This window comes from Mercenaria mercenaria, chromosome 10 (genome assembly GCF_021730395.1).
Source record: "Mercenaria mercenaria strain notata chromosome 10, MADL_Memer_1, whole genome shotgun sequence".
NCBI classification, from domain to species: domain Eukaryota; kingdom Metazoa; phylum Mollusca; class Bivalvia; order Venerida; family Veneridae; genus Mercenaria; species Mercenaria mercenaria.
This window is the reverse complement of record NC_069370.1, coordinates 53939064-53952631: the sequence shown is the minus strand read 5'-3', so window position 1 is coordinate 53952631 and position 13568 is coordinate 53939064. Positions and strand designations below refer to the sequence as shown.

General features: G+C 36.7%; 1 protein-coding gene across 2 annotated transcripts in view; it reads right to left on the bottom strand.

Annotated features, from left to right (window-relative positions):
* The window catches only part of LOC123561529 (zinc transporter 9-like), a 46274-nt gene extending 43412 nt beyond the window's left edge, over positions 1-2862 (bottom strand). Inside the window, exon 1 of one of the 2 annotated variants that reach the window (XR_008372785.1) lies at positions 2726-2786. The gene's annotated coding sequence lies outside the window, so the exon portion shown is untranslated. Of the gene's footprint in view, positions 1-2725 lie in introns of both variants that reach the window. The other variant, XM_045353977.2, reaches the window with a different exon arrangement.
* Positions 2863-13568: the final 10706 nt, after the last annotated feature.

Sequence of the window (13568 nt, the reverse complement as noted above, 5' to 3'; positions counted from 1 at the left end):
CGGGCGGGCAAAATATTGACAGGTGCATCAGCGACAGTAAGCTTGTCTAGGACTTGACCCAGTGAGGTTGGTAATAGACCTAGAAAAAGAAAAAAATAAGTTTCAAAGCTATTTGCCTTTAAATGATAGCCATATGTACTTGCATGCAAAACTTTAACCAAGGTGTGACGCCGGCGCCAGGGTGAGTAGAATAGCTCAAAAAATAGTCGAGCTAAACATTTGTGTCCTGAAAAACTTTCTATCAGATTGTTTGTTTATAATGGTAATGGTGTTTTTTAATGTTATTAGTATTTTCTACATGGGGAAGCAATGAATTTATGATTGGACTTCATAGAAATCAACAGTTGTTGTTTGAAAATTGGACCCGATTCGGTTTATTACGTGCCGGTCGTATCGCCAAGTGTAATACTTTCATAAGCATCTGTTGATTTGATCACGAGTGATCAAGTCAGCAAACGCTTCAATAAGATAACGCCGTGACACGAGCTAATGCGAAGTTATCTCCTGTTGCCATTCTGTGTATTTTTATACCTCTTTGGTTAGTCCGAGTAATAGGACGTTTCAGGACAGCATGATAACTTCTGACTGTCACTGTTATGTCAGTGTCACAGAGGGATCACAATTATAACATACCAAATCATAAATAAAAAGTCATCCCGACAAGCCAAATGAGTAAGGCTGACCCATACATGTGATCTCCCGCGCGGGAGGGTCAAAATCCCGATTTTTTCACCTTGCCTCCCGTCTCCCGACCAAAACCATATTTCTCCCGCTTTTCAAAAAATAAAAATCAGTATTATGACTGGGTTGATAATTACCGAGGAGTGCCAAACATGTTTACACAGTAAATCAAAGTGTCACCGACTGTTGTGTATTATACATGTTTGCCACACATGTTGCTGGAGGAAAGAGTTGTTTTTCACAGGTGAATTATTAATTGTTTTGATAAGGGATTAGACAAGCAGGGCCTTTTCCACCTGTCTCACGGGGCCGAATATCTGCCCATTCTCAATGCCGATTAAGCTTTGAAGCAAAAAGACTCCCAGTCATAAGAAATAATTCCCAACTGAAATGAATTTCGATTATTCAAAGAAAAATTTTGCTCGGTAATAAAATCACATAAATAATTGTTGGAAAAACCAACCCATTACTATTTTTAGAACAGGAGTGTTATTTCCCCTTACGGAGTTACGCCATTTTCTTCCAATGTTTAACAAATTAATTTGCTAATAAACTGGACTTATTTCATTGAAAATTGGATGAAAACACACACTCATTTATTTGATAACATCAATCTACATTATTTTGGTAAGGGTAAATACATGTTGATGCATTTCTATTTTCTATTTTTCATGTGAAAATCATCAGTATTTTTATACGAGAGTGGGTGGGGTAAGGAATTTACATAATTTATGAGTTGTGTTCAGACCAATTTAGAGCTTCGTTTTTTTAAGTCCTCGAGTAGAATAATGTTAATGCATGTTCACCTTCATTTCAGACCTAAATTGAGACTTTGTTTCTACAAATTTAATCTGTTAAGAAAGTTTAAAGTTAGAACAAGAGGGAGCTTCTGTAAGATAGCATGCTCGACTTTTCTCAGTGATTGACTCTGAATTAAAGTTTTGCCAGTTAAAGGGGCATAATAGGCAATAGCTTTGTATGTAACAGAGATATTAGACATTATATAAAACTTTAACAAAAAAACTGAAGTTAAAAAGTGGCATAACTCTGTCAAAATTCAAATCAAGAGTTATGAGGATTGTTTCTTCTGGTGTAGACTTATATACATTATTGTGTGGCCAAAAATGTTGGATTTTGCCTCTAAGTTATGTGTCCGCGCGCTTAATTTATGTCGATAAAAAACCTCCAGTTTTGAGACCCCAACTCCAGCTGAAAAATGGCAATCCTCCAGTTTTGGGATTCTGAACTTATCACATGTATGGCTGACCCTTCCTAATCAACCAAGGATATGTAATGTAATGGCCAGTTAAGCTTTACTTTATTATAATGACATATTCATATTTAAATTATTATTTTATTTTCAAGAGAAGAAAGAAAGGAAATTGTAATGTAATGGCCATTCAGGACATAGTTATAAAATAATATAGAAATAGTTCAGTATTCTAAAATACTGCTTCTCCGAAATATTGATCTTTCTGTTTCATACATGTGTATAATTGTATATTTCTTATCCTAAGGTTAACAGAGTACAGTTCTTCTCTGTACCAGGCATACAGGTAGCCAACTGGACGCTGGCATATTTCCATTATACATTGCAGTTTCATGCAGATTCAGCAGTCTGCAGAATGTTGTATCACCATATTTGTAATAACGCTCGGACATGATAGCTAATTACCAACAATGCTCTTGGGTATATTTCCTATATAACTCTGATTAATGAGAGAGAAAGGAGAACCGTGGAGAACGGCACGGGGAACCGAACTGGATAGACTATTAGTTATGGGTTAGCTATCATTGTCAGTGCGTCTCACTTATCCATAAGAACCTGGGTTGAACTTTAAATAAAAACTGTTGACTTTCAAAGTGTTGTTTACTATTCCTTTGTCACCGGAGTTTATTACGTGACAGATAGGTGGACTATCCGAATTTCACAGTAACCGGGTACTGATCCATTAAAAATCAACACATCAGTCGTGTTCGACGTCACGTTCGTCTAAAAACTGAATTTTCAAGCTATAGAGCTTTACTGACAGAGTAAAATTACCTTTAAATGGGATATGAATAACACTTTCCTGTCTTAACTTCCAGTTTTACTTAAAAACGTTATTTTCTTCGGTTGTTTACAATAAATCCTACACCATACCTTCGATATGGACTACATCGTATGATCGTGCATGATCGGTTCCTGTCGGAACTCTCCGGCATTTAGTTCCTCATATCGGTACATGACAATGTCTGTCCCACAGGTACATGTACCTTGCGGCTGGAAATACAGCCATTGTTTTTACTAGCCGCCGTGATTTGATGTTATTTCTCCTATTTGAAAATCTTTACATACATAGATCTAGTCACCAAATAATCAACAACATTCGATTTAAATGCTTTTTTTAAAAAAAATATCCAGAATTTTCCAGTGACATTTTTTTTTAATATCATCGACAAATTCTTAATATTTTAAAGAAGCATTTAATTCGAAAGCTGTGGGTTATTTGGTGACTATAGATGTAAAGAATTTCAAATAGGAGAAATAACGGTCAAATCAGGCGGGTAGTCAACACAGCAGCTTTATTTCCAGCCGCAGAGTACCTGTGATTGATATATCCTGGGCGGAGGTTGTTAGTTTTATTGTGGCTCAATGATTTGAGTCTATGGAGAATTGTCCGAAAATATGAGTTTGTGATTTTTGCTTGAAGTATGTATTTTATAAAGTTGTATAATTTTGCAAATTTTAATTCCGATTTTGTCTAACCCTTTAAAGGTACGTAGACACTTTTGTGCCCGTCAAGCCACAAAGATTGTTAGTAGAAAAGAAAAGAAAAACGGACCAAAATAAAAGAAAAAGGAAAATTTGCTGGTACAGTCAAACTTCGTTCTCTCGAACTCGGATAATTCAAACACAACCCTTCAATCGAACTCATCGTCAGGTCCCGGCAAAATCCCTGTATAATGTACATTGTTCAATGACTCGTACGTACTACCGATAACTGGAATTTTTTTGTCTGTCCTGACGAGTTCGAGTTAACGAGGTTCGACTGTAGTTTAAAAGATAAAAACTGTGATGAAGACTGAAGAGCAATGTTATTGTGAAGTGTGTTCAATGTTGCAAACAGCAGCATGCATTGAAATGCTCAATGGTTGCAAGGAAGGGAAGGTTGAAGATTATTACATAGGACTATAAAGGTCTCTAAAATCCATTGGTAACAGTTTTTATCATCATTATTTTGGCGGCCATCTGCTCTGTAATTTATACCGCCTCATCAGAAAACGTTGATATTCACATTTCTTCACGGATATATACACGTTCATATTACATGAAAACTGACTGTTACATATCACTTTTTAACTGTATCTGCATGGAAATGAAGGTTTCTGCACCACCATGTTGAAAACCCCGACACTGTTATTTAGCTTTTCAGGTTTAATGAGAATGCCGAATTATGTAGTGTGTATATCTAACACCGACAATAATTTTCGATTTTCCATATTAAATTCCTTGAATATTTGTACAGTCCAGTATATAATGCAGTTTTGCGGCCCTTGACTTAAAACTATGAATGGGCCCAAGGATTTTACACACCAGTAGGAAGTGCTCAATATCTTCTGTTGCTTTATTGCACAATTGACATCCTAAGCCAGAGGAGAGACACAGCTCAAGTCACCATGCTGTGATATCAACACTGCGCTGGGAAACACTAAGCCAGAGGAGAGACAAAGCTCAAGTCACCATGATGTAATATCAACACTGCACTGGGAAACACTAAGCCAGAGGAGAGACACAGCTCAAGTCACCATGCTGTGATATCAAAACTGCGGTGTGAAACACTAAACCAGAGGAGAGACACAGCTCAAGTCACCATGCTGTGATATCAACACTGCGCTGGGAAACACTAAGCTAGAGGAGAGACACAGCTCAAGCCACCATGATGTGATATCAAAACTGACCTGGGAAACACTATAATTAAGCCAGAGGAGAGACGCAGCTCAAGTCGCCATGCTGTGATATTAAAACTGTGCTGGGAAACACTAAGCCAGAGGAGAGACAAAGCTCAAGTCGCCATGCTGTGATATCAAATCTGTGCTGGGAAAAACTAAGCCAGAGGAGAGACACAGCTCAAGTCACCATGCTGTATAAGATCATAAACCATCTAGTTGACGTAACACCTGACCCTCATCTCGCCAATGCTCCAACGCTAAGAGGCTACCCGCAAAAACTCAGACAAATAGGTTTCAAACAGTTAACCTACCAGTACAGCTTTTCTCCGCATCAGTAGCCCTATGGAATCGACTCAAACCGCCCTATTAAAAGTCTAAAATGGCATTCTTCAATCGTTGGATAAGAACAATGTGCCTTTTCTTGTGATGCTCGATCTCTCTGCAGCATTTGACACTATCGACCACGGGACGTTGATTCATCGCCTAGAACGTCACTTTGGTATTACAGGCAAGCCACTCGCGTGGATGAGACCGCTACCAGACCGTATGAATAGATGGTGAGCTATCACAACCAGTGTTCATGAAGTACAGTGTACCCCAAGGGTCTGTCCTGGGGCCAAAGAACTACACAATGTACACAAAACCAGTCGGAGCTATCTGCAGAAAGCACTGACTGAACAATCATTTCTATGTGGACGATTCGCAGTTATATCAATCCTTCAAACCAATAAACAGAATGTCTGTTGAAAAGACCATCCATCGCGTTGAAAGTTGTTTAAAGGATATAGTAAGTTGGATGAATACCAACATGTTGAAACTCAATGCTGAAAAAAACACAGAATTAATCATATTTTCATCTGAACACAATGCACAATGTTTCAAACATATCTGTGAAAGTGGACGGCTCTGAAATCAAACAATCAGGCAGTGTCAGGAACCTCCTTGCTTTCCTGGACTTGAACATGAGGATGGAGCAACATTTGAATAGTGTTTGTAGGAATTCCTATGCACAGTTGCGGCAAATCAGTCACATTAGACAATTTATAACCGCAAACGCAACCAAATCTCTAATTAACACTCTTGTTACATCACGTTTGAATTATTGTAACTCTCTTCTATATGGGATACCAAAGGTCAATGAACAAACTACAATATGTCCAAAATACAGCAGCTAGAATCGTAACCAGAACATCAAGATATGACCATATAACACCTGTTCTGCGTGAACTCCACTGGCTTCCTGTGCAGTGTAGGGTAGAATACAAAATTCTAACACATGCATATAAGGCATTCGAAGATCAATCACCAGCTTATGTAGTGAACATGTTAGAAATATATACGCCATCCAGAAATCTGAGATCGCAGAATAATGTATTAAAACTAGTGGTGCCCAAATGTCGGACAGTGCGATTCGGTGACAGGAGCTTTCATACAGCAGCTGCGAGGTTATGGAGCGCCCTCCCTTCTGGCATAAGAGACTGCAAGATCTTGCAAAGTTTCAAAAAAAGCGCTAAAGACGCTTTATTTCAGACAATTCTTTGGGAACTAATCTCACTGATTACCTGGTAGAATTATGTAGGTATGTACTTTGCAGGCCAATCAATAACTGTAATCAAGAACTCTAGTGTGACAGAATAATATAAACAGTGTTTTTCTATTGGATGTATCATGGATGTTTTCCGGACCGTTCATGTGGGGATTGTCCCAATCATCCGGGACGGTTTGCATGCTGTGATGCATTTCACAGGCATTATACTGGTTAGTTCTGTCTGTTCAAAATGTAAGATATATTCTGTTCTATTCTGCCCTAACCTGTGTCTTTGATAGGTCAGTTAATATTTTACGCTATTGTATTTTGTTTCATGTTTTGATCTGCTTACCTTTAATTTAAAACGCTATGTATCTTATTACCGTAATATAATTTTAAATTCATTCTATAATAGTGCAATACATAGAGGATATTTGTTTGTTTTGAATGAATATGGAATATATCTCACTGAGAAGTGAGAAAATTTCAAATATTTTCACGAGCGCGTAGCGCGAGGGAAAATGTGAAATTTTTTCTCACTTCGAGGTGAGATATATTCCATATTCACGAAAACAAACAAATTTTCTTTTTATTTTATGCTCAATTACGTTGAGAAATGCATTTTGCAACTGTTTTAATCTCAGCGCGGGAAACAGACGCGCTTAAACAGACATGACGTCAGACGTGATGTGACGTTATAAAGACGCATGCAACAAAGTTCCATTTTGTTTTATATTTTGCTGCATAACGGTATGAAATTCTCTTTAAGTAAAATAATTTGAATCGAGAAATATACTATAAAGAAAAAAACGCGACTATAATTTTCATCCTGTTTTAAGCAAATAATTTAAAATTCATACACAATGTATGAGGGGGCGGAGCTCATATCTCTCACAGTGTGAAAATATAGATTTCATATTTTCACAGTGTGAGCGATGAGATATGAAAATATTTAACTGATAGAATACAGTATTTCATAAGTTAGCATAAAATAACATTTTTTACTGAACATTATATAGATGCTTTTATGTAACGCACTTTTGAACGTATTTTTATATGAAAAGAGTGCTATATAAATGTGGTATATAATAATAGCAATAATAATAGATCAAACGCCGCGGTCCAGCCGACTCCAGTACGTTTCCAGACGGAACTGGATACTCACTCAGCATGGCAGTAGATGAAGATTTTTTTAGTCAGTTTTTTTATCCCATTTGTACCGTTATTGTATACAGAGTCATTAAGCTGTAAAGTTCCACATATTGCTGCGCTTGTGCTACTTGACCATTTCGGCTTATGTGGTTCCAATACTCCCACTTTCATAGCTTTGGGTATTGTATATTAATCACCCTTTGGGTATGGTGTCTGCTTTTTAATTTTGTCTTTTGGCAGTTTCTGTGATATCCAGGCTCCGTAACCTTAGATCCCCTTTCTAAATTCCAGTTTGTTTAGATGTCGTTTTGGACAAGCCCATTATTTTAATGGGGAACCATTTGCCGCTTTCTATGGATTAACACACTTGTGTATTATTGAAGGTTCCAAGTGCATCGCCATACCAATAACACTTCCAAATTTTCCGGCCAGAACCCTGATAAACCTTTGTCAGAATGTTTGTGTGTGTAAAATCTAGAACAAGTTCAACAAGACCTGTCCGTAAGACAGCACGCTCGACTTTTCTCAGTGCTTGGCTCTGAATTAGAGCATTGCCTGTAAAAACTTTAACCAAAAATGTTACGTAAAAAGGGGGCATAATTCTGTCAAAATTCAAATCAGAGTTATGGGGATTGTTTCTCTTGGTGTAGACTTCGATAATAAATATCTAGTAACTGTTTTAAGTTTCTAGTCAAAAGCTTTGATATTAACAGTGATAGTTCACTTTATCGAAAACTCTTAGTTAAAAAGGGGCATAACTCTGTCACAATTTAAATCAGAGTTATGGGGATAATGGATTTTTTTCTCCTGGTGTAGACTTTGCTAGAAAATAACTATTTTAAGTTTCAAGTCAAAAGCTTTGATAGTAATTACAGAGATATTTGACTTTATCAAAAACTTTGACCAAAAAAATCTAAGTTAAAAAGGGGCATATCTCTGTCAAAATTCAATCAGAGTTATGGGGATTGTTTCTCCTGGTGTAGATTTTGATAGAAAAAAATCTAAGTTAAAAAGAGGCATAACTCTGTCAAAATTCAAATCAGAGTTATGGAGATTGTTTCTCCCGGTGTTGACTTTGATAGTAAATATTTAGTTTCAAGTCAATAGCTTTTATAGTAACAGAGATATTTGACTTTATGAAAAACTTTAACCAACGGCAAGGCCGGGGTGAGTGCAATAGTTCTACTTTTTCCTCGAAAAGTCGAGCTGAAAAATAATTGTAGCGGTTGTTTCAGTTATCTATCAGAGAAAATCTCTTCGTAAGAGTCTTGACGAACCGGACCATTATTACTAGTACTCTATTTAAAACAGAAACAGAAACAATAAATCATATGTAATGAATCTAAAGAATTTCTTAAGCTGATTTTTTTCCCCAAATGCTCATATATAGTTGCCATTAATTATTAAACTCGTCTTTTATATTTGTCTGTTAATATCAAATTGTCAATGTACATTTAGTATGAAAATCAAAGGAATAAAACTAAATTGTTATACTTTATACATTCTAATTGCCTTTTTATTTAATCTTTAAAAATGTCCCTCGAGTCAAAAAAAATATTTTAATGAAATGTTTTACGGTGTCAAATGGATTATAAGTTCATGCAAATGTAATTAGGGCTACTAAATTGAAATTAATCCCTTCCCCCTTTGTTAAATAACATGCAAAAAACAATAATGTGCATCCACCCGCCACCTCCAAATGACATAAGGCCCTGAAGTCATACATCAAAGGGATAAGACAGGATATTACCATAACAGGTCCTAAAGGTGTATTCTTCAAAGGGATAAAACAGAAAAATAATCTTTTGATTAGTTCATTTTCTTGTTAGGAACTGGTCAGAACCGGTTCTAAATGTTTTTATCAACATACAACTGATACTAACTGCCCGTTTCCATAGTGCTTCAAGTGACTTATGATTTAGGCAACTGGAATGAATGCATTTATGGTATTGCAAAAGCAGTCTAATGTGAAAGTACAAAAAGTAGAAATATTGAGAAATATAATGAAATTGATCATGACTTAAAAGATAATAGATTAGGAACCTAAACATTCTTCCCATGAAATTTTGAATGTATTAGGTTTAATAAAAAGATATTTGTAAGACAGAAAGTTTTGAGGTACATGAGGGGATATTTCCGGGGGGGGGGGGGGGGGGGGGGGGGGGGGTCAGGGGATCTCCCCCTCGAATTCCTTTTAGATATAAGTATGAAATGGTAGCCTCTGGTGGATGTTTTGGTCTAAACTTGAGAAAGCATTATTCCCTTGCCAAATTAGTTAGGTGCAACTTTGATGAGTATAAGTCACTTCTCAGCCAACTGGGGGCGGGGTGTGGGTGTGTGTGTGTGTGTGTGGGGGGGGGGGGGTGCACGCCTCCCACTGAGCCCGATCCCGGACCAGGGCCTGGATCCATCTGTAAAGGAGATCACATGTTCAGGTTTCATGTGTTCCTCCCTCTTGGCGCAAGGTCCATGCATCCTTTTGAGTAAAACGTGTGTGTCCTGAATGATAAACGAGATTTATAAGAAATATAAATGAGAAATAACAATTTTATTGACTGCTTTTTCATGTAAAAGTTATTAAATTATCAGCTTTATTATCATGATGATGATGGAAAAAGAACAAGCGAGAGATGATGATAATAGCGGTATAGATTATGATAATTTATCGCAATTGCTTTAGATGTCTCGCAGCCTTCTAACATTAGTTATATCATAAGTATTGAAACCAGTCCTAAAACAGATTTTTAGGTATGTGCTACACACTATTTATATTGATCAACATGTCTAGCCAAGTGAATTGGAATAACGTTCAATTTACTTCGTTTAGCATTGCATGTATTGCTTAGTTTAGAACTAGAACTACTACACAAACGGTACGTGGCGTCCTGTATCTTCAGCCAATGTGTACACTTTTGACATTTACGTTTAAGGTAAAACTCCTGTAAAATAAAAACGGCCAACGAATATAAATTCATATAAAGTGCATAATTGAAGAACGTTCTTGTTAAGCATCATCTTTTTTAAATCATAAATATTTACGTGTAACGCACTCTCATTCGTATTAATATCTATCTAATTTAAAGACGTAACATCCGAATATTGACAGATAGTATGTGTTTTAGCATAAAGTAAACATACATCGACAACATCTTGAAAAGTTCCTTCTCGAAATCTTTATTTTTGATAATTGATTAACTATACGTGTAAAGCACCATAACATTTTACTCGACTCGCTCAAAACCTCGAGGTAATCTAGGAACATAGCAAAGCTTTGGGGATGAGAGATATACCGGTTGAAAGACATATTTGTGCTGCTTAGCCTGTGCTATGTCTGGTAAAAACGGTTACGTATAAAATGTCACTTCTCTCTCATTTTCTGTGAAACCTGGCTCTGTGGCCGCTATTTTATCCGTGTTGCGCATCATTTCAGGCCACGTGTTTTTTCCAAACTGACCTACAGACACCCCTTCTATTCACTTATGTGTAGCTCCGACGCGAAATTGCAGTTGTGTAGCGTGCAGGGTGGCCAACCAACGTGACTTTTCGGTATCGTACTCGCTCGATTCAGGTAACTTATTTTTATTACTTACAGATTTTAATTAATAAAATAAAAAGCATAGAAAACAGAGAAATGGGTGCTTTCCTTGCCACAAAGCGTATTCCAGAAATTCTTAATACTTTTCTTAAACACTTCGTTCATGTTTTTTTTTCGGCGCATTATATTTTACTAAAATCCATCAAGTTACAAGGAAATTACAAACAACAATGTTACATGAATCGAGCGATTTATCCCGTGTGTGAGATATCAAAAAGTCACGTTGCGTGTTCACGCGGCAAAGATAGTGTTCCGGGGTTGTTGAAAAACGTGCATTCTTATGCTAGGTATGTTTAGCCCTTAGCCTGCTGCAGGCGAATTTAACAGCCTTTGCAAACAGCTTGGAACCAGATCAGACGCCGATTAAATCGGCGTCTGATCAGGTTCCAAGCTGTTTGCTACTCTGACAATATTTCTTCCAATTTTGGAGCAAACTGAATGAACTTTACAATTTTAGCAGACGACATTTCCATCAGACGACAATTTATCTAGCATGCTAAAGGTTAGTCAAGGCTTTGAAAAAGAGTAACCTTCAAACATGAATTATAGAAGATTTAAATACATTTTGTAATTTTCCGAGGTCTTGACTTGCTCAGAATGTTTCTGGACATGATATTTCAGCCAAGTTCTATAACCGGCCTGGTAGTTCCAGTCGCTCTCAAGTTATGACCATTGAATTACTCAAACCGGTGAAAGAAATGACAGTGCTCGCTCACGAAATGACTTGAGTAGTTACCAAATATGGTCAGAATGTTTATGGGCGCATTGTCTTGGTCAAGTTCTACCATCAGATGGATAATTCCAGTCTTACTTGCGTAATTTCCCTTGAGTTACTCAAACGTTTGAAAATTGGCTGTGTGCTCAATTATTAAATTACTTTTCTTGGAACTAAATAACATTTATACAGAATATTTATTTTCATAATGTATATGTCAAGTTCGACAATCCTCCATATCTGATTAGTATTTCCACAATTATGGCCGTTGAATATGGCAACTGACTTTGCTCAAATGTTGCTTGGTTGCGTTTTGTGCTTCCAAAGGATCTTTTTACAGATTTTATTTATTCAAGACTTTCGAATTTCGCATATGACTACCATATAATCGTTATTATACACTAAGGCATGTTCGGCGCTGAGAGAACTCTGGACGTCTACCCGCCCGCTTAGCTCAATAGGGACAGTGCAGATCTACGGATCTCAGGGTCGTGCCATATTCGATCCTCGGGCGGGGCGTATGTTCGCTGAGACGATTTGATAGAAGACATTGTGTACCTCCACCTCGGATTCATGTGGGGAAGTTGGCAGTTACTTGCAGAGAATAGGTTTGTACTGGTACAGAATCCAGGAACACTTGTTAGGTGAACTACCCGCCATTACATAACTGAAATACTGTTGAAAGACAGCGTAAAACCCAAAACGAACAAATAAACAAACAAATATATACAAAGGTATGCGAGTCACAGGGTTTGACTGTATATGCTAATACAACTGGACGTCGACACGTTTGCACGCAGACCACAAAGAGTGACTGTATTGTTCGTAAGTATTGACTTGCACCCATTAATCTTCGCCAGTATTTTTGTGCGTTTTCGTTAATTTACGCAATATTTGTATGCTGAAAATATCTATATTACCAAATTAACCTATACAGTTAACCGATGACCCGCTGGCGTAGTAGTAAGGTTTCTGACTTCCTAGCACGTTACCACGGGTTCGAAATTTAATTTAATGTAATGTTATCGATACTGCTTTTATTCTTACATTATCTTGTTTCATGAAGTTTAATTGTTTTCTCTTGTAGTATTCTTATTTTCTGGAAACGCTGGTGACAGGTAATTTGTCTTTTTATGTAAAATATCTTTATTAAACACAATTTTTATTCGACTTTTTCTATAACGGTTAAATTGGATAATTTTCAATAAATGAACCATAAAGATCACGATAAGTTTGATCAGACAAGTGGTACGTTTGCATATAAAACTTGGAAAAATAGAAGATATGACCAGATGTACGTATGACTCGAACCCTCAATCCTGAGATTGGCAGCTGAACGTTTTGTCCGCACAGCTACTGCAAATGTGACATTATATAAATTAAGAAATATACATGCAATAGTTATACCGGCAATTCGGAAATATGCGGAATATTCCTGAGTGCCAGGTCAATACCATACAAATGGGTTATAATAACATCACCGTCAGACGTGCGACATTGACATGCTCGACAATAAGTAAACCATTGAAAGATACATACGAGACGCGAGGTACCTAACAATGTAGTGTTTTTGTATCCCGGCAGTCGTAAATGAAAATATTTTATATCATTTTTAACTCAGTCACATATCGTGGAAAAAACATTACTGCATAGCTTAATCAATCCATGCATGAATGGTTTCAAAATCATTAGAAAGTGTACGTAATATCTGCTGATTAAACGTTTTATATAAAATGTTCGCAATAAATTTTGACAGAGCTTCAAAAAGAGTGCATTTTCAATACTTTTCAGTATATTTTATATTAACAATAAAATACCTGTCACTATCATTAATTTGATATGTATCTAACATTAGATAAAATTTCAAGGCCATATTCTAAAATTGTATATTTTCGACTGAACCGGTTTTTAATTTTTTTTTACTCCTCACTGAAAAACATCACGTATTGACCTAATACGTTCTT